Raw genomic sequence first — 24,202 nt, 5'->3', positions numbered from 1 at the left:
AATCACTGCAAATCCTTCTGCTTCCTTCCCCTTCATGTGAATGTCCCATCAGAAAAGCTAGAAGGACCTGACTCAACAGGAAACACCAGCAAACCGCTGTTGATGACAGAACACCTAAAAGATTCTGAGTTGTCTTTGTCATGCAGTTTCACATCAAGAAAACCTGTAATTCCCACTAATGTGTCAAACATAATTTGATCCCACAGCTGTGCAATATGTGGCCTTGTCTTTGAGCTAAATCAAGCATCTCTAGGTAAGCTTGAGAAGGAACAGAATAAATGACTGAATTAGAATTTGGAAAAGTGCCATACCACATATGACTAAATACTTTGTTTCTCTGAAAACAAAGTAGATGTGTGTAGATTTGATTATCCAGAATGAAGTTCACTCAGTGCTCTGATTATGCTGCTTTTAGGTAAACAAGTTATCTTACATTTGGGGAAGAAGCAGAACAGTTTTCTCTTGTTGCTATTGCAGCTTCAGATCCCTAGGTTCTCTCAGAGGCTGTTATAACCTCTTGGTTATCCAGACAAGTGTTGGGCCTTTCATGCAGTGCAGCTTTGGTTTTCCCTTGGTTTTGCACTGCAAAACTCAGAAACTGTCTCTGCTCATTTTGTTTTGTTTTCAATTTAGAGAGTACATGTCCAGCAGTGTTTATTTGAAGGCCCTCAAGTGGTTGCTGAGTTTTTTGCTTTTTTGAAGGTGCACTTTATCTTAAAAACTCTGTGTAAAAAACTCAATCTCCAGCCTATTAATTCCTTGTGGTTTTTGTTTTTCCCTGAGCTTTTTCATGCCTTTCCCCATTAAATCCCAAATTAAAGCATAGTTTGATTTTAGTGAGTGGAGATTGGAGCCTTAATAGTATGTAAAGGCAGACAGGGCTGGGATGGCTTTCTTTTCACAAAACTGGTATATTTATCTGTGTTCTGCTGTGGTCTCCAGATCCATGTCCAGTGGAGTGAGCTGCAAAGCTGGATAATGCACACAATAGCTCAAGAGCAAACAGGAGCTGGACTCAGCCCCTGAGCAATCCAATTTCTGTGGGTCTTGGAATGGCCTGGGTCTGCTCCCAGCTGGGCTGCACAGGTAGGAGAGAGCAGCAAGAGAAGGAAGTACTCTGACTTTTCCATCAGGCACCTTCTGCCTGCTCTGGAGCTTCACTCAACTCTTCCGGACCTGCACTTTGGTTCTAACTTTTGATCTGGTCTTTGCCTTTGGGTAGGTAACTTTGTTTAACTTGGGGATATTTGGGCCCCTCTCAAACTGATTTTGGGTACTCCAAATTATCTTCTGGGAGCTCCTGCCTCCATCTACTGACAGTATTAGGAACTCAAGGAACTTAATACCCTGCTGGTGGTGCTTTAAATGGAATTGAAAGTAGATGATGGGAGGAGGCAATGTGAAAACTTCCTCAGAGAGAAGGCTCTGCAAGCAGAGCAGCACTCCATCCATTGCACTGGGGCTGTCTCTTGTTCTGTCTGTGCATTTAATTGCCAGGCTCAGAGGGGCCTCTCAGGTCTGCTGCAAAGTCCTCAAACACTGCCATGAGCTCTTTCCTGAACCCCAGGGGTGCATTCTGCAGTTCCTGTGGCTGCCCTGCACTGGGGGGACTGGTTGTTCCTCCTGTGCTCCAAGGTGTGTGGATTTTTGTCACTCCACTTTCAGATAGCACACAAAGTGTCCTGCCAGCCTGCCTGTGCTCCCTCTTAAATGAAAAGTTAAAACAGTTGGTAGTTTTGACAGGTTAGAACTCCTCAGAGTGCTGAAATATAGATCTCTGTTCTCTTTTTTCTTGTCTCCTTTAACATTGCTCCCATCATTTAAAAAAATTGCCCATATTCTTCTTTACTTTTTGTCTTTGCATTAGATTTCATCCATACCAGTGTTTGTTTTGTCCTCACTGCTGGCTCACAGGTAATTTATGCCTTTGATTGCCATGCCTTGCTCTTCTGTAGGGGAGTTTTATTTAGTATTTAATGGAGCTGTCTAAAAAATGTTTTAAAATATTGACATATTATTGAGAAATTGTTTTTTGTCAGTTCCCCTTGGCACACCCAAAATCTTTAGATGGATTTTTCTCTCTTATATCCCTAGTTCTCTTTTTGGTTTCTTTTCCCTATTGAAAACAATATTTACTGTTCCATAAGCTCAGTATATGCTAACTGCTGTGAAGTAACTGAAAGAGCTCAAAAAAATTTCTGGTTTGAGTTTGGATATGCATTTATTTTGCTTTCCCAGGAATAACAGAGGGGCTTGAGAAAATGATGTTCCATGTTTGCCTCTTTCTTCCCTTGCTTTATATGTCATTGCTTACATTGGTGGCAATTTCTCTTAAGCTTTGCTTGTTTATTTGACATGTGTTATCTATGATTGGAGTGATGTGCAGGTCAATAAGAATACAAGAGTTTTAATCATCCATCTAGCATGAGGGAGATTCTTCATATCCATTCCTTTGGTAGTTTCTTTCCTGACTAGGTGCTGCTTTCATGGTTCTGCAGAACCTGTGAAGTTGTTGGAGGAGCAAGGAAGCAGCAAACAAAGAATAGGACAAAACTTGTAATATTATTAATTTTAGGTAGCAATAGAAGCTGGATGCCCAGCAATGGCTGGGGAAAGACTGGAAAGAATGGAACAGCAGAATATGACTCCAGATGAATTTGCAGATGGTTGTTACAGATTGAGGTCAAGTATATTTGGGCAAATTGAGGCTGGAAGAAAGGAGCTGAACTGAGATGTGTGTTGGGAGTAGGAAATGGGGCAGTGTCTGTGTGCTTGCTTACATGGACAAAGCAAAGTCTGCTTCCTTGGAAAGAATAGTTCTTTTCAGCCACTAAAAACCTTGTGATGCTCTTTATGAGTTGAGGGGCATGGGAAGGATGAAAAGGCAGTAGACTTTAGAGGAGATGAGTAATTGGTAATTGTATGATCACAAGCTCCTGCTGAATGAATGCTCTTGGATGAGAACTCTTGGCAGAGTTCTGAACCTGTAACCCTCAGTATTGTCTTACTTTGCTCTGTGGCAATAAATCTGATGTAATCTGTGCATGCATGTTTGTGGCTTCTCATCCAAAAAGCTCCAAAGAGCTTTTATGTAAACACCCTCTCAGTAGAGCTATAACAATTGAAGAGGTCGTCGAGGCATGTGGTTTGAAATGTGGGAGAGACATGAAATAAAGCCATTCTGGGAGAGGAAGGAGCAGCTGAAGGATCTTCAATGGGTTGCATGCTAGCATGACAGACAGAGTGATGGTGGTCAAAAACTGAAAGGGCCCTCTTCCACCTTTAAAATATCGATATGATCTGTTTGTTCTCTGTTTGTAACAAATCTCTGTTTTAAGATTTTCTGAAATGCTCATCGTGGCTTGAGATGAAGCAATCTCTCCCAACAGAGTTCTCAGTGTAAGCTTCATAGTAGCAAAACATAGCATAGAGAATGTTAGGATAGATTTCAGTGAGTTTGACACTGTTGTACTGGACTGATTAATGTCTCTGAATGCTATGAGGAACTGTACTCAGTATGGGACTCTGAGCTGAGTCTGCTGGTTGAGCTGCTCGGCAGCCATTCAAGTCAGAGCTCTGGCAACAGCTTCAGAAGAGCAAACACCTCTTGGTGGCTCCAGAAAGGCTTTGGATCCCCTCTTGTAGCATGTGAAACAGGGTTGTTCTGGAGTAATGTTCAGCAGCCTTCACTTATATGTATCTGGCTGGCTCACTTGCATCCCTTCTTCAGAGGCAGGAACTGGTGTGGTACAGAGATAAAGAACCCTCTGTTTTACTAGACCTATTCCTAGATATGGCAACAAACCTTGGGCCTTTCCTATTTCAGAAGAATAGTAATTTAAAATTTGTTTGTCTGCTAGAAAGTTTTAGACCTCAGGTAATTTCCCACAGATTGTATAGTTGTGTCTCTTGGTAGTTATGTCTCTTGGTAGTTGTGTTTTAAAATTTTTAAAAGTTTATATTTTTAGCAGTAGTTAAGTATTCAGTGGTTTCACAATGTATTTTATTTCCTGGGTTGTAATTTTTGTTTAATATGAATGGAAGTGCTCTCAATTTGAGTGGAAAAGCAGCCATCTGGTGTTCTCCTAGGACACAGAGATGTTGTCTGGTATTAAATGAAAGAGACCCTCAGATTCTGGGTGTCAGGAACAGAGGAGTGAGGAACCTCCCCTAGCAAGGTTGCAGAGGGAGCTTGGAATTTTAACAGTGGGCACAGGATAGTGGAAGGACTGTAGGAACCTGTGCCTTCCCAGGCCATGAATCTCAGAAGGACTGTAAGGTGTATTTACCATGTCAATAGGTTCATCCTGCCAGGACTCAGTCTGGGATTTGAGAATTGGGGGCAGTTTTTCCCTAACCTGCCTCCCCAGCTTTAGGAGACCCCTACTGTTAACAAGCACGGTAAAAAGGCCTTTATTTCCATGGTAGCTTAGTGACTTGGTTCCTCTTTCAGGCTTTAACTGTGTCACTGGTGGACATTTTCTATTTGATTTTTGACATTGCTAGGGATTCTGGGCAGTAAAACCTTTTTTTCCCCTCCTTCTCCCCCTTTTTATTTCCGTTCCTGAGTGAGAGCATAGCCAAGCAGTCAGCTCAGTGCCATGGAAGCATTTTATATTTTGAGCAGAGATAAAAATCTCATTCCTTCTATAAACAAAACAAATCAACAGATGATGCCCAGGAGAACCATTTCTCTATAGCCATTTTCCTCCAGCTGCTTTCTATTCCATGCAGCTTGCAATGCACCATATGAAATACGTGTGTGCCTTTCTGTGTGTGCAAAGCACAAGTTTCCTCCAGACACTGGCAGCTTCATCATAAAAAAATCAACAAAAACCACCAAACACCCTCCCCCACTTTTTTTTTTTCTTTTACAATGCTGTAATTATAAGATTACTAATAAAATTGAGATGCTTGGTTGTTAAATAGTGTGTAATTTAGCAATGCTAGAGGATATGCTGGAGGAGCTTTGCAGTCCCAGCCATTGCATCTTCCCTCTGAATGGATTTGGACTATTGTCTGTGGGAGGATGAGGGACAGAAATAATCTGAGGGAGGCTGAGTGCCTCATAAACATGGCAGAGATGAGAATACAACAACAAAAAATCTCATTCAGAGCTCTGTGTGCTTGCATGTGTCCCTGTGTCAGTGAGAAGATCTCTCCAGTGCTGCAGCAGCTTTGTGGCTGGCACAAGCTTGTTGCAGGCATGAGATTGGTGGGAGACAATAGGAATTGGCCCCTTCAGCCTATTTAAGCCCTTGGCTGATGGCACCCCTTGATTTTCTGCTTTAGTTTGGCCATGGTGAACAGCTCAACAGCTCAGGTGGATGACCAAAAGTTGCAGGGGGATAGGGGTTGAGACCCCGAAGTGCCATGGAAGGAGATCATGCAAGGGAAAGAGCAGAGGGTTGTTTGGATGAAGAGCTGGTAGGTAAAGTGGATGGCAAGTTCTCTCCAGAAGCTTGGGAATAGTCCCAGGTCAGCTCTTGGCAGAGGTGCAGCTGCAGGGATATCTTATCTCAGCAAACCTTTCTGCTCAACTCCCCCTCCTGAGACGTGCTTCTGTGCAGGAGGAGGGTGGCCAAGCCAGATATTCCTAGGCTGGAGCCTGGGGGAGTAGTTACTATCCTTGCAGGGGCAGGGAAAGGTGATAAAAGTTTGAACATTGCTAGGTTAATGGGCTGCCTTTTTGCCATAAAGAGTATCCTCTGAGACATGAAAGAACTTGGGACTAGCCGGGGGACAGGAGGGCAGTAAAATTTGGCAACATTACTTTTGGTCATCTTGATAAAGCAGGGTTTAGAACTGAAGGAAAATATTGTGGTTTCACATCCAAAAACCTCCTGAGAGCTTTCATGTAAACACCTTGCAAGGATCCATGTATGTATATATTTGCACTTATATATAAACACATAGAAAGTGACTCAGAACAAACAGCTTCTAAATAAGCAGCCAAATATAACTGATCTGATCACTGGAAAGATCATGTTCAGTGCCCAGAGCAACCCCCTTATCCCATCTCTAGCCAAATGACTCCTGGCAGCTAAGGAAATAACCTTGGGTAAAACCAATAGGATTTTTATAACAGAGACATTAGCTATTGACCCTGAGTGTATTTTATGGCACTGCCTCTGTTTTGCCTTGTATATCTTCATTCTGGTGTTGATGTGTTGTTCTGTGTTCTTGAAAAACTGCAGTCTCTCCCCAGCCCTCCAGGATCTGTCACTGCAGCACCAGGCTGTGGGCTCACCCTCATCAACACCAGATCATTCTCTGAGCCAGAGCTCATTGGGACAGGGCTGGGCACATGGGACAATTTTGGTATATTCAGCTGGGGTGCAAGACAAGTAATTGATACCATTTCTGCTATGCTACTGGGAGAACAAAGGCTGTACCTGGTCAGAAATTCACTTTTCCTTATTAACAAAATTCAGTTAAAAGAAATTTTTTCTACCAAATAAATTCTTTGTGTGGTATGGCTGAGATGGTTTTGATCAGAGGCTTCTTGCCCTAAACCTGAGTTTGTTGGATCATTAAAACAGGGTCTCAAACTTGTGTGAGAACTGAGTTCTGTTTACTTTACTCAATTGCCCTGGTAAAGTTAGGGAGCAGCAAAAAAAGTTCAATAGAAATTTCCCTGACTGACAAGTGCACATTAATAATTTTTTTTAAACTTGTATTTGTGAAAGTGTTTCCCAAGATGATTTGCTTATGTCTGAGCATTTAGGCTTGCAGTATCTATGGAGCTTGAACTCCGAGCTTTAATGAAATGAAAGAGCTGTGTTGTAACATAGCTGACTTTTTTTTTTTTCTTCCCACAGAAGTGAAATATTTTAGGTGCTTAGTTCTTTTGAAAATCTGGATTTAAAGGAGGTGGTTAACAACAGGAAATCTTGTCCCAGTTTTTGGTAGCAGTGTCTGATTGTTTTTCTGGGTGACACTATTTGGGGTCGAGTTATAGAGCTAACTGTAAGATGCAAAACCATTTTGGTAAAGTTTACATGGACAGCCTGTCTCATTAATTATCCAAGGAATTCTGAACTCTTAAATAACAGCTCTAAGCTGATTTACTAGTGCAAGCCTTTTAAATTCATAGGCTGAATTTGGCTTGCACTGCTTAGACCAGTGATAAAACAGTATTGTGGGGTTTTTACTTTCTTACCTGAGAACATAATTCTCCCACCTTTCAGCTTTCACATGGACATTTTTCTAACTGAAAAATGTTGTTAAACATAATATTGATACAGTAAAAGAGCAACCCACACAGAAACCCAAGCTGCACCATAAATCCTTCTCTGAAGTTGCTCACACTGGTTATGTAAATAAAAGAAAATTGATGCTGTTTGCAGAATGTGATGATATAGGGGAAATTTCTCCTACGTGATAGAAACTGTGTGTGTCCATGTGTGCCCCTGTACCTGTCCCCCCACCCAGCTCTTTGTTGTTTTGGTTAGCTCTGTAGCTGATACAGACACCAGAGAACCACCCCCCCGAGGCAGAAAATGTCCTTTCTCAAGGTTTCACAGAGGATCATTACAGGGACTGTTTTGTCTTTTCCTTGCTTGGGAAAGACCTTTTGACTGAAAAATATATTGCTCAGTTCAGGAGGAATTACTGTATGTAACCAAACACTAATGACTTCCTTTGAATGTGGTGGGGTTTGGTTCCAATTCTAAATAATGAATTGTATCTCCACAAACTAAGGGATGTTTCAACCCCTGTGACTGCTGATCCCCAAGGAGGCAGCTGATCCATCTATGGGGGGGTTTTAATTTTAAATTGCATTGCATTTGTAAATAGCTGGTGGCCAAAATCATTATCATTGTGTTAATTTAAAGATCAGTCAGCATTTTCAAGGGCTGGGCAGTTTCAGGAGCTTTCTCTGAGCAAGTTGGAGGCTTTGTCTTGTAGGCTGTGAGCAAATTGTTACAAAACACAAGAGAGCTGGTAGGAGTTTGTGGAATCATAATTAATTGACAATGGTTTTTCAAAAATGACATTTTTCAATTTAAAATAAGCTGTTAAAACAATTTAGAAGAGTGTTGTGATAGTCCCTTGACACATGTGGGGAGCTTTGGGTTAAACATATAAATAATGCTGAAAAGACTATATTTAGTTCCAGACTGATCCAAGGACAACTGAAAAATTGAAGGTCAAATAACAAAACGAAGAAAAGAAAATTATAGCCCTCCTTGTTCTGTTCTGCAGCATGCTGCTTGGCAGCCGTGAAGGTTCAATACTGGGGAATTTGTCACATACAACTATTTATGATTTGTACTTTAGGCAAAGCAAGTAAGCATGAAGTGTATGTACTTATTGACAGCTGCACGCCACTGAGTCCTGTCACACTGAATCTGGAGAGCAGCTCTGGAGTGCTGCAGAATTTTGGGGGGCTGGATATCAAAAGATCCATGATAACCCAATTAAACATTTAATCAATCATGGCTTTCCCAATGCTCTGTCTTGACCCTTAGGCTCTAGCAGTTTCTGCTTGGAACTGAGCTGAAGTGCAACCAGATGCTGAATGGTGGGCCAAGACCACTGCTTGTTTTGCTAATTTTATTTGTACAAGCTTTTAATACTATGGAGCAGGAAGAACTCCAGTTCACTACTAGCTTGGGAGAACTTTCAGTCTCTGCTTGAGCAGGAGTTCCTTTAAACATCCCAGTGCTTCCAACTGCAGAGACAAGGCCATGGCTTCAACCCATCTAAGTGAACCCTCTGATGGTGGTAATGGCTCTTTTCCTTCCTTCTGGAGACACCTCCTGCATTGCTGATCTGGCCACGATTTGAGGTGGGTGCCAGCTGTATTCCCTCCATGTAAGAATATTGTCTCACTTGAGTGGCTGCAGGTAGCACAGGCACTGCTGGAGCCACAGGCCCACAGCTCAGCAGGTCATGCCTGTTTTTCCAGCTGGGGATCTGCACAGGGATGGCAAAACTCTGAATGCTCAGCCTGCTGATACATTGATGGAGATTGTCAGTGATGTGATTTCTGCAATCATGTTTATGCGATGTTTCACTTGACCTAATCTTGCCAAGCCTGATCATGCCTGTCTGTCCTCTGCACAGCTCCCAGCATGCCCAGAGCACTTTCCTATGGCCAGCCAGGCCACAGTCTTGGGGCCAGATCCCTTCCCTTTGCTTGAGACATGTTCTGACTGTTCTGTTTTTATTAGGAGATTTTGGTAGTACATGGTGTAATTAATTATTTTCACAGCCTTTATTTATTTTAAACTAGTATCCCACTAGCCTTCCTCTCCTTGAACTGCTTATGAAACCTTATTCTGTTGAAACTACAGGGTATTATCTCACTGAGTAGTGCAGTTTTTAAATTGACTAATATACTTTAAATGTGTGCATTGCACAGACAATGTTTACTCAGACAAAGCTTTGGCTACCAGCTGTGTGAAAATCAAATGCATTTTTAGCAGTGTTAAAAAATTAGTGGGAATACATGTGGTCCAACTTGGCTAGCGGCTTGTCCCAAGATAAGTGCACTCAACTCTGAAGCTGCAGCATTCAGAGAAACACACTTCTGTTGCTTAGATGGAGACCATGTCTTGCATAATTTGTGTTTTTGCAAATTCACTTTAAATCTAGGCTTTGCCTGTCAGAGATAATGGGAAACAATTATTTCTTTCAATTACTTGCTGGCTGTTGTTTACATTTCCTATGCACATCTCTCTCTCTCTCTCTCTCTCTCTCTCTCTCTCTCTCTCTCTCTCTGTCTCTGTCTCTCTGTCTCTCTCTTTCCCCCTCCCCTTTCCTCCCTCCCCTCCCGCCATTCCCTCCATCCCTCTCTCTCCTCCCCTTAAAAATATTTTTGCGCATGCTGTATCTAAAAAGAATTCAAAGTGGAAACCCACTAGGAATTAGGGTCATTCCTTTAGCAATGAGTTAATCTATATGCAGAAGCAAAAAAGAAATTGGGATTGTCCTCAGCTGAAGCCCCAGATGATACATCATTTTTTGGTCTCGTTGTTTCTTCAGCTCCTGAATTTATTATATGTTTAGTCTTGACTGTGTTTCAGAATAAGGTGAAACCTCAGTTATGGTTTAGAAGATTGGTCGAAGTCTTATCCTGGTGAAGGACCATATAAACTGAAATTGAAATTTGGCCTAAGAAAGTTGCGCATAACGCTGATTCTTGTAAATGTGTCTCCTAATAGACACATTTCTAACAAGTGTGCACCCATTCTTTTTTTTCTTTCAATATTACAAGGAGCAGTGACATGAACCATGTATCTTTTCAGTAGTTCATTTGTTGTGCTCTTCATTTATAGCTTCATTTCCTTTACTTTGAACTTTTACACATTATTTACATTATTTAATTCTGAGTTCATAAACATGGATATGAAAGCACATGTTTGTTTTTTTTTTAAACCACCAAGATGTTATTGATTTGTGTGAGGAATCCCTGGGTAGAACAGGGAGTTCCGCAGTGGCACAGGTGAATACGGGTATAGCTCTAGCTTTGCTTTAGTATATCAGGTTTGGCACTTGGATATGCATGTACAAGGAGAGAGAGATGAATTACTGAAACCATAATTTCCCTTACTGTTGGCTACCAAAAAAGAAATTAAAAGGGGAACTCTCAGCCCTCACTGTTCATGGAATGTCACCACAGCATATTTTGGAGTTGTTTTTGAAGGGTCATTAACCTCACTATCTAAAAGCAAGCAAGCAACTGGCATTCTTCTAGCTGTCAAATACACGTTAAATGGATTCCTTTAAATTAGTTTTTGTCTCTGAAGAACATTTTGTTGTTTATGCTTAGTCTGTAAGGGCGCTCAGATGCCCCAGTTCAAGTCAGAGCCAGCCACATCAGGAGAAATAATCTTTACACAACGTGGTATCTAGCTGTGCATGCCTTTGTGATGAGAGGAATATACCTTTCCCAACATGATCGAGTAAGAAATACCTCAGCAGTATAGAAGACTTGATTATGATCTTTATTACCTTGCTGTAAAGCAAGAGCAGCATCACTGAACTCCATGGTGTTGCTCTAAATTGAAGTGTGAACTCTGAAATACAGAGCAGAATAAATTCACTTTATACACTTTAACTTGGAGGAGACGAGGCAGTGCGGCAGTCCCAGCAGGATTAACTGCATTCAATCAGTTTCAGGGCTTGTATATCCCAGCATTGTAGGTAGGCTTGGGAAGCTTAGTTAGCAGTAGAAATGTCACTGCTCTTCCACAGAATGCTCTGGTAACAGCCAAACCTCCTAAATAATCATCATCCCTACTGTTCAGTGTGTGTGAATGCTGGGAACAGAAGTGTTGGGGGAATCTTTCGCAGCTCTGGCAGGAAATGTGTCTCTTGGAGAACAGGAGACTTTCCACTGGCGCAAGTCCTTGCTTTTCAAGACCTGTCTCTTTGCTGAGACAGCCATCTGGCCATCTCAGAGGGATGGCAGTTTGTGGTGCAGTGCTGCTGGGGGTGGGTGTTATCTTTCCAGGTGGCAAGGAAAGCCTCTCAAGCTTGCACGCCATTGCCATTGGCAGAATGAACAACTGCAGGGTTTTGAATGCTTAGATTCATTATTCAAACTCCAAAATATTGTGCAATCTTTCTGCAGAATTTTTTTTTTCCTTTGGCAAGGAGTGGGGGTAACCCTAACCCTGGTGACTCCCACTTTTGCTATTCGGCCATAAGCATGTCTTTACTTGCTCACAGGTTTCAGGACTTTGAGATTGATTTTCATTCTACCAAGCAATGACAAGCCTAGAAATAAACTCTGGTTGGGGCTCTTTATCCATGCTCAAACTTCACTTCCTTATGCAATCATGCAATTTTAATATTGATGCTTTCAGAAAAATCCAAATAATGAGGGATTCATGATAAAGCTGTGAGATTTTGTTGCCAGGTTTATTCTTGTGGAGCAGAACTAATAAAACTTTAAGGAAGAAACCTTAGCCAAGTTTTCAAAAGTAGGTTATTTTTTACTGTGTAAAACAAAATTATAAACAAAAAAAGAAACCCAAAACTTGGAGATTGAAACTGAAGTTAATTTAATTTGTGTGGCCAGTGTAGGCTTTTTGGTGAGCTGGAACCAGACAAACACATGTCAAGTACATAGAAAACAAAGTAGTATCAGTATGTTGGCTATGAACTCATCTTGGCTTCCTCCTCCTTGCTTGCATGATATTACAATGAAAGTTGGCAAAAGGAAATACAATTGCACGTGATTGGATGTTGACGGCCAAGGAACCTGACTTTCTGTTTACAGAGGGGAAAATGAGAAAAAAAATTGGGGAGTAAAGTTTCCTATCTATCTTTACACAGTCCTGGAAAACATGAGGTAAAAAAATGTAAGAGAGCCTGTAATACCAATCTGATTAAAGAAAAAAACCCTCAAAAATGTTCTAATGAAAAAAATACTCTTATTCAAATTGCAAAGGAAAATCCTTACTCCCTCTGTGTGCATGCTGTATTCCAGAGCAATTGAAAAATGTATGCTAACAGGAAAGGGGGGACAAGTATTCCCCTTTCCTGGACTTTTGATATAATTACTTAGTCAACTCTGAGAGAATCTCTGCATACTCTAAAACTTCAGTCATTTCTGAAATATTGATCTGGGAAGGTCATTAAATTCCAGAGCTGGTGAGATCAGGGTAATGAGATCAGGTGACAGGCCCGACGGTACCCACTGATTTAGTTGTTTAGACACTGTAACCAAACCATGACCTTCTTGATCTGCAGTCTCTTTGATCTAACTGTGTGAAAACACAGCTGCTTTTACTGGGTATTGCATGTTAGTGTGCATGCAGGCATTAGAGGAACTTCTCGTGACACTTCTGTTAATTATTCTGGTGTCAGTTTATAAAAATGAGTATTTCCCACTGGCTGGGCACTGGAATGGGATGTGGTCACAGCACTGAGGCTGACAGAGTTCAAGAAGCATTTGGACAATGCTCTCAGGCACATGGTGTGACTCTTGGGGATGGTGCTGTGCAGGGCCAGGAGCTGGACTCATGGTCCTTGTGGGTCCCTTCCAACCCAGCAAATTCTGTGACTAACTGGGGATCAAAGTCTCTTCTGATAGATAGGTGACTTCAGGTTGCTGTGACTCGTGGTGTACACTGGCAGAGGAGCCTCTGGCTCCCAGGCTCTGCATGCAGAGACTGAGGGATGCCCCATTCCCATGCTCAGTGCCAACTCCTCAATGCCTGCTTTCCTCTGCACCTCTCTGTGCAATGCAGCCCACGTTACTGGTGTCAAGCAGAGCAAAGCCTCCAGTGTGGGACCCAGGTCTGTCCCTGGTTTCACTTCTGTGTAAAACTGCCTGCAGTCTGGCTCTGCTCAGGGATGAACCTGTGCTTTGCTATTTTTTGGTTAAAATTTAGATTTCTCTCAATTTCGGGTAGCTGTTTGGTTTTCAACATCTCTGTAACACATTGGTTCTCTCTGGACATACTCTGCCATCAGCTCTCTGCTGCCTGTGCCAGAGTCCACATGGCATTTCCTTCCCCAGCAGAAAAATAGGTATGGAGCAGAAATTAAGCCTGCTAAAGCTGTCCCATGGTCCCATGGAAATATGTGCCCAGATCCATATGAGATCATGCACTGGAGCCCAGCTGCTTCCTGCCCCAAGTTTAAATACCGTGAGCACAACAGTAAAGCTCCATGATGTATGGATGTGACCTGGAATCACTTAGAGCAGAGGAGAGGGATGGAGAATTTATGTCTAGCCCAGGGCAGAGCACGTGGGCTCCTGGCTATTGTGTACTGTTGCCTTTTCACTTGCACACAAGCTTATCAAAATGTTTTTGCAGGCTTGCTCCAACTTTCCTGTGCAGCTTTTAACTCTTCATTTGGGGATCTTTGTGAACTCAGCAGTAGCAGGCAGTGCTCAGTGAGGGTGAGTAGTGAGAGCTCAGTTGGAGCCAGGCAAAAAATCCAGGCTGCTGCAGAGCTTGGCAGGAGCTGGGAGCCCACAACACTGTCTCTGCAGGCATGCTGGCTTGTCTCCTTTCCCCACAGGCATAAGAGTAGAAGCATTTAAAAATAAAGAGGAAGACAGTGTGGAGTGCCAGTGTTGTGTCCCTCTGAACACGATCTGAGACTATATTCTGGGGAGGTTTAAAGCTGATTAGACATGTGAACTGGCATTAGAAATATAAGGTGCATCCAGAGAGGCATCACAACTCCCTATAAAGTCAAGCAAAAATAATCCCATGATGCTTTCTCTCCCTATAAACAAACACTTCCATGGAGACTGTCTTTGGAATAAGCAAACCTGGCCCCACAGTACTGAGTGCTAAACTAAAGATGAAAAGATGGTTGCTGGCCCAATAATCTTAAATACATTGAAGTGAAGGTTAGATCATCCTCTCTTTCATGTGTACAGTAAGCAACAAGTTACAGGTCCTTAAAGTATGTTTTGTGTTTAGTAGAGAAATGGTTCTGTTCTTTGAGGAGGACAAAGAATACCTCAAGCTTTCATCCAAATTGAAGTAAAGAATTGAAGCACCTCCTTTTTGTGATTTTTTCTGTTTGTTTATTAAAAACACACTCACCCACTTTGTATGTAGCATTTGCACAGTGCAGGCGTAAAAAGTGATCAGGAGAACAGTCTCTGCAGGCATTGGCAGGTTTTTACAGTATGCATAAAGCTCTGGAAGAAATACTTTTGGGAACCTTTTCCTCTGGCCACAAAATGGTCCTTAGCTGCAGAAAAATAAATTACTTTAAGGTGGGAGCTTTTTATTTTTTCCATGAGTGTGTAGATGTTTTATGGTACAATTAGATAATTTAAATGCTCTGGGGTTTTTTTTCCTTGTGTTTGTTTGTTTCTTGCTGTGGTTACCTATCAAGCACCAAACCAAATTGCTAAACATTTGCTAAACATAGTACAACACCAAAGCAAAACTGCCAAATATAGCCCAAATTCATAGCAAGGCAACAAGTAAAATTTTTTATTTCATTGTGAATATCTAAGGAATCAGCTGAACATTTGTAAAGTACCTGTCTGAGCTCTTATCAGGCTGACTTCTAATGGGGTTTTATATCAGAATTTGTATTATGAAGAAGTATGGAAGGAATTATTTCTTCTGCTTAGCCCTATCTATATGAAATACTCACCTAGAGCAGCAGACCTAGTTGAGCATTTCAAAGAAAAATAGCTTTCAAAGCATGCACTTTCTCTCTTCTAGGTTAAAAGAATTATGTAGAGGCTTAAGCAGTTAGCTGTATTCTGCCCTTTCATATAATGCAACAGGGAATGATAATTTACTTTTGTGTTTAATGTTATGCAGCTGTGGGCTGGCTGTAAAGTCTGGAAACATGCTTACACCCGTACGAGAGGCATGCTCCACTTCCACTGTCTGTTAGAGGGATGGAAGAAGTATTGCTAAAAAACTCCACAGAGTGCTATAAAACTGTGTCAGGAGTGTGTTGCTGCAGGGATCAAATAACTAAACCTGCAAAAAAGCTGCTGTCTGTTTTTGTGGTAGGATGCATGTAGATAATAGTGTACTTTTCCAAGGAAATTTTTAAAAGGCTGAGTAAAGTCACCTTGAAAAGTAATGAGCACTTTGTGTTTACTTGCTTTATTGCTTGTATGCAAATTGAATACACACACATATAGCAGGAAAGGTATGGCCAGAGCATTTTCACATGTGACTCTTGAGGTGTTAAATCAGCCAGCACCATTTAATGGCTGCAGGGCAGGAAATTGGAGCTGGGTCCTGGAGCAGGGCAGGGTGAGGCTGGGCTGCCAGGGGACTTCTCACTGCACTCAGAGGGAGCTTTCGTGGAGCTCTCTGTCTGTGACACATGGTGTCATTGCACAGTATGAGTCAAGGAAATGGATTTCAAAGATGGTGCAGTCAAGGGAAAATTGGGAGAATCAAGGAAGGAAGGAAGGAAGTCAATACTGAGGTGCCTGACTGAGAAAATGGTGTTTCGGTAGAGGGTGTTGGGTAACTGTGGGGAATGCTGGTAGTATTTTCTGCTCTACTAAAGATGGAAACACTTTGTTAAATTTAAACTCCTCTAACTTTCAGCTATCTGGTTCTTATAGCAACCCTGTGAAGTGCATATGTGATATTGAAATGGATTCGATGGGTTGTGGTGGAGTCTGTGGGATGAGAGTTCACTTTCCCACAATGATCCTCTCTGGGCTGCATTTTTGCAGCCCATACAGCTGCACTTGGCTATGGGCATGCTTCTGCTGAAACCCTCCCTGGAGTTCAAAATGCCACAGGTCTTGCTGGCATAACACTGCCAGCTGTGGGCATGTGACAGCCCAGCAGGCTGTTGGTATAATTCTCTTTTCTTGGGATCCTGGTGTTAGGCAAAAAGTAAACACACAGTGGGAGCCAGGCAGGAGAGGGAGGGATGCTCAGGAGGGAGAGGGTGATGCCATGAGAGGTCACATTTCTGTAGGCTTTTCTGTACACTTTGTTCCTCCCCAGTTTACAAGCTGTGCTGGAGAACCGGGCTGATGTACAGAGATGTCAGACTGTGCCAGAGCAGAGCTGTGTTCTTCTTACATAGCTCAATATAAAGCTGTATCTGGGAAGAAAGCCTGAATTATTCACTCACTTGCATAACTGCATCTAAGAGTGTTTATAACCAAGGACTTGTGCTCTGTCCATATTTATGAATGACCAGGGCTGAATCTGGGCATAATTCCAGCACTGACCCTGTGTGTGAGTTGCACAACTCTTGTGAGTACATGCATTGCTGCTCCTTGTGAGGCCATGGGATGGCTGGGACATCTGGCAGAGTTTGTGCTCTCTGCTTTGAGCAGCTCATGTGCTACTGTACAAGTACAAAACCCAGCACACTCAGAAGTCCTTCCCCTGATTTAGCCACTGTCTGTGGCCAAAGCAGAGATCCTTCTCCTCCAGACAATTTAAGTAGTTATGAGCCACCCCTTGAATTTACCAGGAGCCTGTTTTCAGAAAAAATGATAATTCCCCCGCTCCAGTTATTAACACCCTTGGGTACTAATTGTTCACTCTTTTTGACTTTTATTAATGGCATATGGATATAGGGTCCTTATTGTAGTTGTTGAATTGTTGGGCGAAGTGTTGCAATTAGTTCCGCAGGTGCTTTGGTCATTGATGTGAAACACTTGTACTTCTCTGGAGGCCATTTTAAGTGGGAATCTGATCCAGACCATTATTACCAAACCCTTTTGCTTTCACCTTCAGGTGGAGGAGTGGAAGCCTTGATGTTACTTACCTTGGGGAGAAAATTAGCTAAACTGCTGTGTTTGTTTCACTCACTCTTCAAGATTCTGCTCTGTAATGTGCTCTTCCCAAACCCCAACTGGACTCCCCTCCCAGGGGATCATTCACCCCCTAATTACCACTTTGCAATGACCTAGTCACCCTCTGTTTGTTCTGTTTTCCTCCTCTTCAAGGTCCCCTGTGTCAGGTAGCTGGGTCAGAACTCCTGCTGACAGGACTAGTCCCAGAGTGGGGCTCCAGACCTTCCTGCTCTGCAGATCCCATGGTCTGGAGCAGAGGACTGCTGCTGCTGTTGTATTCACTATCAGCCAATAGCTGCTGGCCAGTGTTCTGGATAGGGCTCTGCCTGCTGTCCTGACATCCATCCAATTTGGGTAAATGCTGGTTAAGCAAGAGAGGCAGTGAGAAAATGTCATGCTGATTTCCCAGGAACAGCGTGTGATGTATAACTTCCTTGCCTCATCCTAAATGAATTAACACTGCTGTAGAGAATGGAAAAAACCCAAGCCTCTCTATTCTTTCTCCTTGCGCATAATAGGAGAGGGAATTTGCCTTCCTGACCACATGCTGGCAGGGCAGTAGATCCCTTCTGAAATTACACAGAATTAAGGATGTAAAATAATGTTCCTGTGGTTGCATCACATACTCTAATTTCACTTCCTTGCCCAAAGTAATCTTTTCTCTTAGGAAATGCAATTTCAAGTTTGTGAGCAGTTATTCTATTTTTTTCCAGCAACTATGTGTAACTTTGGACAACATGAAGAGTTTGTTTTGAGGAGGAAGCATGGTTCCCAATTGTAACATGTCATAGGTCACTTGGTCATAAAAATATTCTGTTGTTTCTCTTCTGGAGATACAACAGAGCTCCCTCTGTTGCTTTTAGAAATGTGCATATACAAAACACAAAGCAGTAGAGCCCTGAAGGAGCTTACCTTCCAAACTAGCTGTTTATTCAATTCCTTTTCGAGTACATGTTTGTCCAAAGCCAGGATACAGCATGTTGTTCATGAGCTCTGCTTGAGGAATTACATTCCTAAATGGTTAACTTCCTTGGGATAGTCTGCCACCAATTACCAGGAATGGCACTTGTCTTTGAAGACTCTCTTTGGGAGGAAGATGGTGGCTGCTGTTTTTTTGAAAGAAAAAAAAAAAAAAAAGCAATTACCTTTACTGAAGGAAGAGAGCAGCTCTAATAGGATTTTTTTATCAGACTATTTTTTTAGACTATTTGGGTATTTCAGTGATTATTACTACACAGCTCTTTTTCCTTAGGGGATGCTGTACTGTTCCAAAAGCATTTGTTAGTTTACTTAGGCATTAAAGGGGTCCTTATGAATTTCAATTACCCTAAAGTGCTTCAAAGTGTCCCTAGAGGCTCAAGCTGATTTGAACTTAACCTTTTCTGCCCAGTCTTGTCATATGTGTGAGCCCAAAGATTTTAAGCAAGAGGTCAGTGATTCTCAGTCTTTTTTGATACTTTGACCCATGTTATAACAGGAAAAAATAAACAAACCAGATTCATTCTGATCTGCCCAAGAAGAAAGAGAGGAGATGGTTCCAGTGGGCCTTTTGTAACCCTCTCCTTAACCTGCTAGCTCTCCTGACCCAACTAGAACAAGCAGGAAAAAAACCAACAAACCCCAACTTTTAATACTCATTGCCTTGTTTCTAACAGTTTTTCTTTGAAATGTCATTGGTCCTCAGGGCACCTTGAGATCTTAATGGTTTCTTTATATAAAATTTGAATAATGAAGCATGTGAGACACTTGCGATTGGAAAAATATGAACTTTAATAAAGCTGGTCACGCTGCTTGTGAGCTGTGTATATCACACAGAAATGTGTGGCGAGATCCTCCACTGGGACTGTTCAAAATAACTGCAGTGACTCCAGCAGTGCTCTGCTGATTTGTGTGAGGTGAGAATCTGGCTCACATCCTGTATTATCTTGCAGTGTGACTGTGCAGCTATAACACAATCTAATTCAGCTCTTTGGGTTCAGGGGCAAAAGAAGTGCCCATGCTTATTTTTGGAAAGACACGTCATCAGAAGGGCTCATGTGATTCTCTCTCTCATAGATTTATTTCTTATTGCTGTTGACCTATTGTTGTGGTTTAACCCCAGCTGGCACCTAAGCCCCAAGCAGCCACTTGCTCTTTCCCCCGCTGGTGGGACAGGGTAAGAATCAAAAGAATAAAAGTGAGAAAACTCATGGGCTGAGATAAAGACAGTTTAATAGGTTAGCAAAAGCCACACATGCAAGCAAACCAAAACAGGGAATTAATTCACCATTCCCCATGGGCCTGTGAGTGTTCAGCCATCCCCAGGGCAGCAGGGCCCCAGCACACACAGCAGTGGCTTGGGAAGACAAACACCATCACTCCCAACATCCTCCCCTTGCTCCTCCTTCCCCCAGCTCTCTACACTGAGCAGGGAGCCTTATGGCATGCAATGTTCCTTGGGTCACTTGGGCTCAGCTGTCCTGGCTGTGTCTCCTCCCAAATCCTTGTGCACCTCCAGCCTCCTTGATGCGGGGCTGCTGTGAGGGGCAGAAAAGGCCTCGACTCTGCAAGCACTGCTCAGCAATAACCAAAACATCCCTGAGTTATCAACACTGTTTCCATCCCAAATTCGCAACAGAGCCCTGTGCCAGCTACTGTGAAGAAAATAAATTCTATCCCAGTCAAAGCCAGCACACCTACACGAATTATTTTGGTGTTTGGAGACTTTGAAAAGATTGCTTCAGTATTTTTCTTCCCTTAACGGAGCTGGATAATTTATGTTTTCCTCTTTCTATTGCTTCACGGTGTTGGTAGCTATACAGGTAAGGCATTATTTTGTACATGATACAACATTGTTCTTGCTTTTCTTGAAAGGTATGCCTGACCACACCTCTTTTCACTTTCTAGGTGTCTTTACACAGTCTGCATTCTTCTTCACTATTTAAAATAGAAATTGGACTGGTTGAGGGTTTTGTGGGTCACATACTTCTCATTTTCCCTGAAATCTGAGCCCTCAGACCTTACAATCATCTTGGCTACAGATAATTCTGACAGTTCTTTTTCCCATTTTGACCCTTTGTTTCAGTCCCTGTGCTACAAAGCGAGCTATTGGTGTCTCTGGTATCAGGGTCTGCTACTGATCCAAAAAGCCCCTTGAACATATTAATCCTGTTTATATGCCAGTGTCTCCTCTGATAGCATTAGGCAGGAGGAAATTTGGAGAGTCAGTTATTTTTATAAGCACAAAGCGCTGCCCATTTCCCTGTAAGGCACGAGCAGCTCTTAAAGAACGTTTGGAGGCACGAAGCAACAAGGTACAACTGGGCATTATCACCAGCATTCTTCTTTAAACTATTTTTATTTGCACACACTTTATCTCCAGCATTTCTGCAGTCTGAGAGGATCAAGCAGACGCCACATGTGCAGTGTAGCCCAGACAGCCAGATGACACAGTACTGTTTTGATTTGAAAGTCAGACTTCTGCTAAGCATCAAGGGGCAAAGCTTTATCTCTGCACGTAGTGCTGAGGGGTGTGGGGAAGAATTCATTCCCTCCCTCTGTCAGTGGAGCTGATCTACATTTTCCATTGCAGGCTCTGACTGCAAGTCTGCTTGCTACAGGGGTCTTTTCTCCGAAGCAGTTCTCAGACCCTACCATGAAATGGCAGATCTACCAGCCCTGTACAGGTTCCTTTCCCTCATTTGTTTCTCCTCTGAAATTCCATTGCTGTGAAGCAAGTGGAGAAGCCTCTCCTTGGTGCTCATATAGAGGGAAGTGAAAAGGCTTTGTGTTCTTTTACCATCCCACATCCCAACGAAGCGCAATCGCGACCTTGGTCCTGCGGGAATGAGGATTGCCAGTGCCCCAAGTTACTGGCTTGCTCCCAAGAAATATGTAAACCATAAAGGTGGTTCTTGAAATGAAGAGCTTTGAAATAAGACATTGTCAGTAGATTGTAATGTAGTTAGTCATCTGGACTGACATAGGTTCTGGGTTGCAGCTTGCTGTTAAGGGCAAAGTCTTGTCCCTTACGAAATTTTTTAAAATAAAATTTCTTTTAAAAGCATGAGGTCATCTCATTCTGTGGAAAATTTGTTTCATTTGTCTTCCCTGCTGCAAGGTGTGCATAAATCAGACTGTGTTATGATAGAGGTGCTCCCTGAAACAAATTCCTAATAAAAGAATAAACATGGAAGCAATCCATCAGTACCTTGCACATTCCTCAGTGACACCTCCCTAGAATCACAGCCTGGAAGGGAACTGGTGGGGTTGATGGGGCATTCCACTTGCTAATAAGCACTGGGAAATGAGGAGATATCTTTAACTTTATTCTGTTTCCCAAAAAGTAACTCAGATTCCCAGTATACTTTTATTTTGCCAAGCTAATCCAGCCCCCACAGGTCTTTGCTTTCAAAAGCTGGGGCACTGAAGCAATGTGAAAGCTCCTTCCATTAGCTCAGGTGTGTGTCATCTGGTCTTGTTGGTTGCAGTATAGTCCTGAATTTTAGCTGTTGAAGCTGGCAACCCAGCATGTTTATAAATACCTTTGTTAACCTCCTTCCCTGCTTCCTCCTTCTCCACTTCCAAGAAAATCCTGCTGTCAAAAAAACCCCACCTTGTAGCAAGTCCAAATACAAGCACATTCTATCTAGGTTAAATTTTGCATAGGCTTTGCCTGGGTTTGTTTCTGGATTGCAGTCTGTCTCATCCAACCAGATTATATTTTAATAACACTTGATAAATGGATACTTATGACAAATGTCAAGAGCTTACAAGGTATTTCTTGTAAGCCATAGGAGAGGCTTGACCAGTTTCATCCACATTTCCAAGTTATTGATCCTAAAATTAAATTGAATACTGAAAAGTGTTTAGGTTTGAGAGTGTGGTGATTGAGAAAGAAGAGAGAAGTGCTTTTCCTTTAGGGAAGAAAAGTTACTCTAAAGGTGCTTTAGCATAGAATTGTACTTCTTATACAGTGCCTTTTGCTTTAATACTTTTAAAGCTCAATAGACAAACCAGGAATTCTTGCAAGAGTGGAGTTTTTCCCATCTAAGGGTGGGAGAGCTCATACACAGAGAAGTTATTTACCACTGGTGCGCAACTGCACATCAGATCTAAGAGTGGACCCAAAATTCAGGCTTTCTTGGCAGTGTGCTAGCCCTTAAGCACTATATTAGGCTTGTGTGAAGAAGGAATAGCATGAAACTATCTCTTCTCTCCAGTGTAGCTGCAGTGCTTCCTGCACATTGACAACAAAGTGAGTCCTCTATAATAAATTCCAGGAAACCTTATTTCAGTTGTTCTGCAGAAAGTGATTACAGAGTGAGGGGTAAGTTGTGGTAGCAATGAATGCCTTGTCATGTCTGAAAGCTGCCTTGGCTTGTCTGTGCCTTTCCTGCCCTGGATCATAAAGATTCAGGCAAGTTCCCAGTGAGTTTGATGCATGTTTGGTCTCCATGTAAATGATGTGAACTTCAAGGAGGGATACACAGTACTCATCCAAACTTCATGCCCGTCCTGGGCTGTTTTTGAAAAGGCATTGCCAGCATTAAATGGCTGCTGTTAGAGCAAACAGATTTTGGCGATGTTTCACTGATGCCTGCTCATCTGCTGCTGCTCTGTGTAGTTGTTTCCCCACGAGGGCCCCGGCTTGAATGATTAACACAGGCATTTGCCCTGGCAGTCTGGGGCAGGTACCCAGAAGAGGTGGTCTGGAACCACGATGGGAAAAGGAGGAGGTTTTGTGCTTCTTCACCCCTGTGAGTTGCCCAGAGGGGCCACCACAGACCCTCCAAGGTGTCACTTGTGCTGTGTCTGTGTCCATGCTGGCTCTCACAGCTCTGGCACAGCAGCACCAAGGTGTGACTTCCAGCTGGGCATGAATCCTGCCTCACCAGTCCCTTCCTTAGCAGGACCTGCTGGTGCACTTCCAGCCATGCCTCCCAGTACTGAGAAACCTTTCAGAGGCAGCATCTGTATGGGATCAGGGGCGTGTGGAGGGAGAGAAGGGGGGAGGGTTGTGTAAACCATCTAAATAAAGGATCTCTAAATAAAGATTTGCTCCTGCTGTCGGTAGTTAATATTGATTTAACATATTTTTGCTACAACTCAATTTACTTTACTCTCATCCAGCTGTGGGAGCTCTGGTTCGCAATTGCCTGTGCGATTAATCCTTTTGTGCATTTCTTTCATTGTGTGCATAGTGTCAACTCTCACCTAGCTCATCACATGCTGAAAAAATCCAGAAACCTGCTTTGTTTTTATTTGCTCTGTTGCACATACACATCAGTGTTTTGCATTTTTTTCCCCAACAAAATTATCCATGAAAACAATGCTGTAGTGTTAAACTTATATCCCTCCTTCCTTCCCCTTCTCCCACACCCCTCCATCCTTCCTAAACCCGTTAAAGGTATATATAATCACTTGGCTTTCCTGGCTTACTGCCCTATTTTTTACATGAACAGCAAAGCACAACAGCACCTGTGAGCTTTATAAAGGTCTCATTCATCTGATGGGCTCGTGCAGCACTCAGCACGGGGAGGAGGAATACATGCAAACAGAGCAGGAGGAAATACTGAAGGGGAGCTTATGGGAGAAAATATGAGGAGCACAGGAGGTAGGGTGAGGGGTTCTTTGAGCTGAGGCCTTTTTTGTGTATTTGCTACTGTCTGGTGAAGGAGGGTGCTCACCCAAGGCACCACCCTCAATTCTGCCACATACATGCACATTTCTGTCTGTAGGTCATTGCCTCCTCTTGTCCTGTCAGCTCTGGCTTCTGTCCTGTGCCTGCTGGGCAGGGACTGTCCCCTTGCTGCCTCTTGTGCTCGAGGGAGGTGGCAGTGGGGCACAGTGTTTGACTTCATGTGCACAGTCACGCTGGTGTGTCTGCAGTCCAACAGGACAGTCATATTTGTTGTGTTTTACCCTTCTTTTTTATTTCTTTTTTGGCAAATAAATAAGGACAGGAAAAGCAGTTTGTGGAAACTTTCTATGCCT

The 24,202-nt window shown here is 42.6% G+C and overlaps 1 protein-coding gene across 7 annotated transcripts in view; it reads left to right on the top strand.

Annotated features, from left to right (window-relative positions):
- TBXAS1 (thromboxane A synthase 1) overlaps window positions 1–24,202 on the top strand; it is a 237,370-nt gene that overhangs the window by 15,570 nt on the left and 197,598 nt on the right. Inside the window, exon 1 of one of the 7 annotated variants that reach the window (XM_064737323.1) lies at window positions 23,751–23,822. The exons of the other annotated variants lie outside the window; for them this stretch is intronic. The gene's annotated coding sequence lies outside the window, so the exon portion shown is untranslated. Of the gene's footprint in view, window positions 1–23,750; window positions 23,823–24,202 lie in introns of those variants that run through there. 7 annotated transcript variants of the gene reach the window in all.

This window comes from Zonotrichia leucophrys, chromosome 1A (genome assembly GCF_028769735.1).
Source record: "Zonotrichia leucophrys gambelii isolate GWCS_2022_RI chromosome 1A, RI_Zleu_2.0, whole genome shotgun sequence".
NCBI lineage: Eukaryota > Metazoa > Chordata > Aves > Passeriformes > Passerellidae > Zonotrichia > Zonotrichia leucophrys.
The sequence above is the reverse complement of the archived record's forward strand: the minus strand, read 5'-3'. Positions and strand labels throughout refer to the sequence as shown.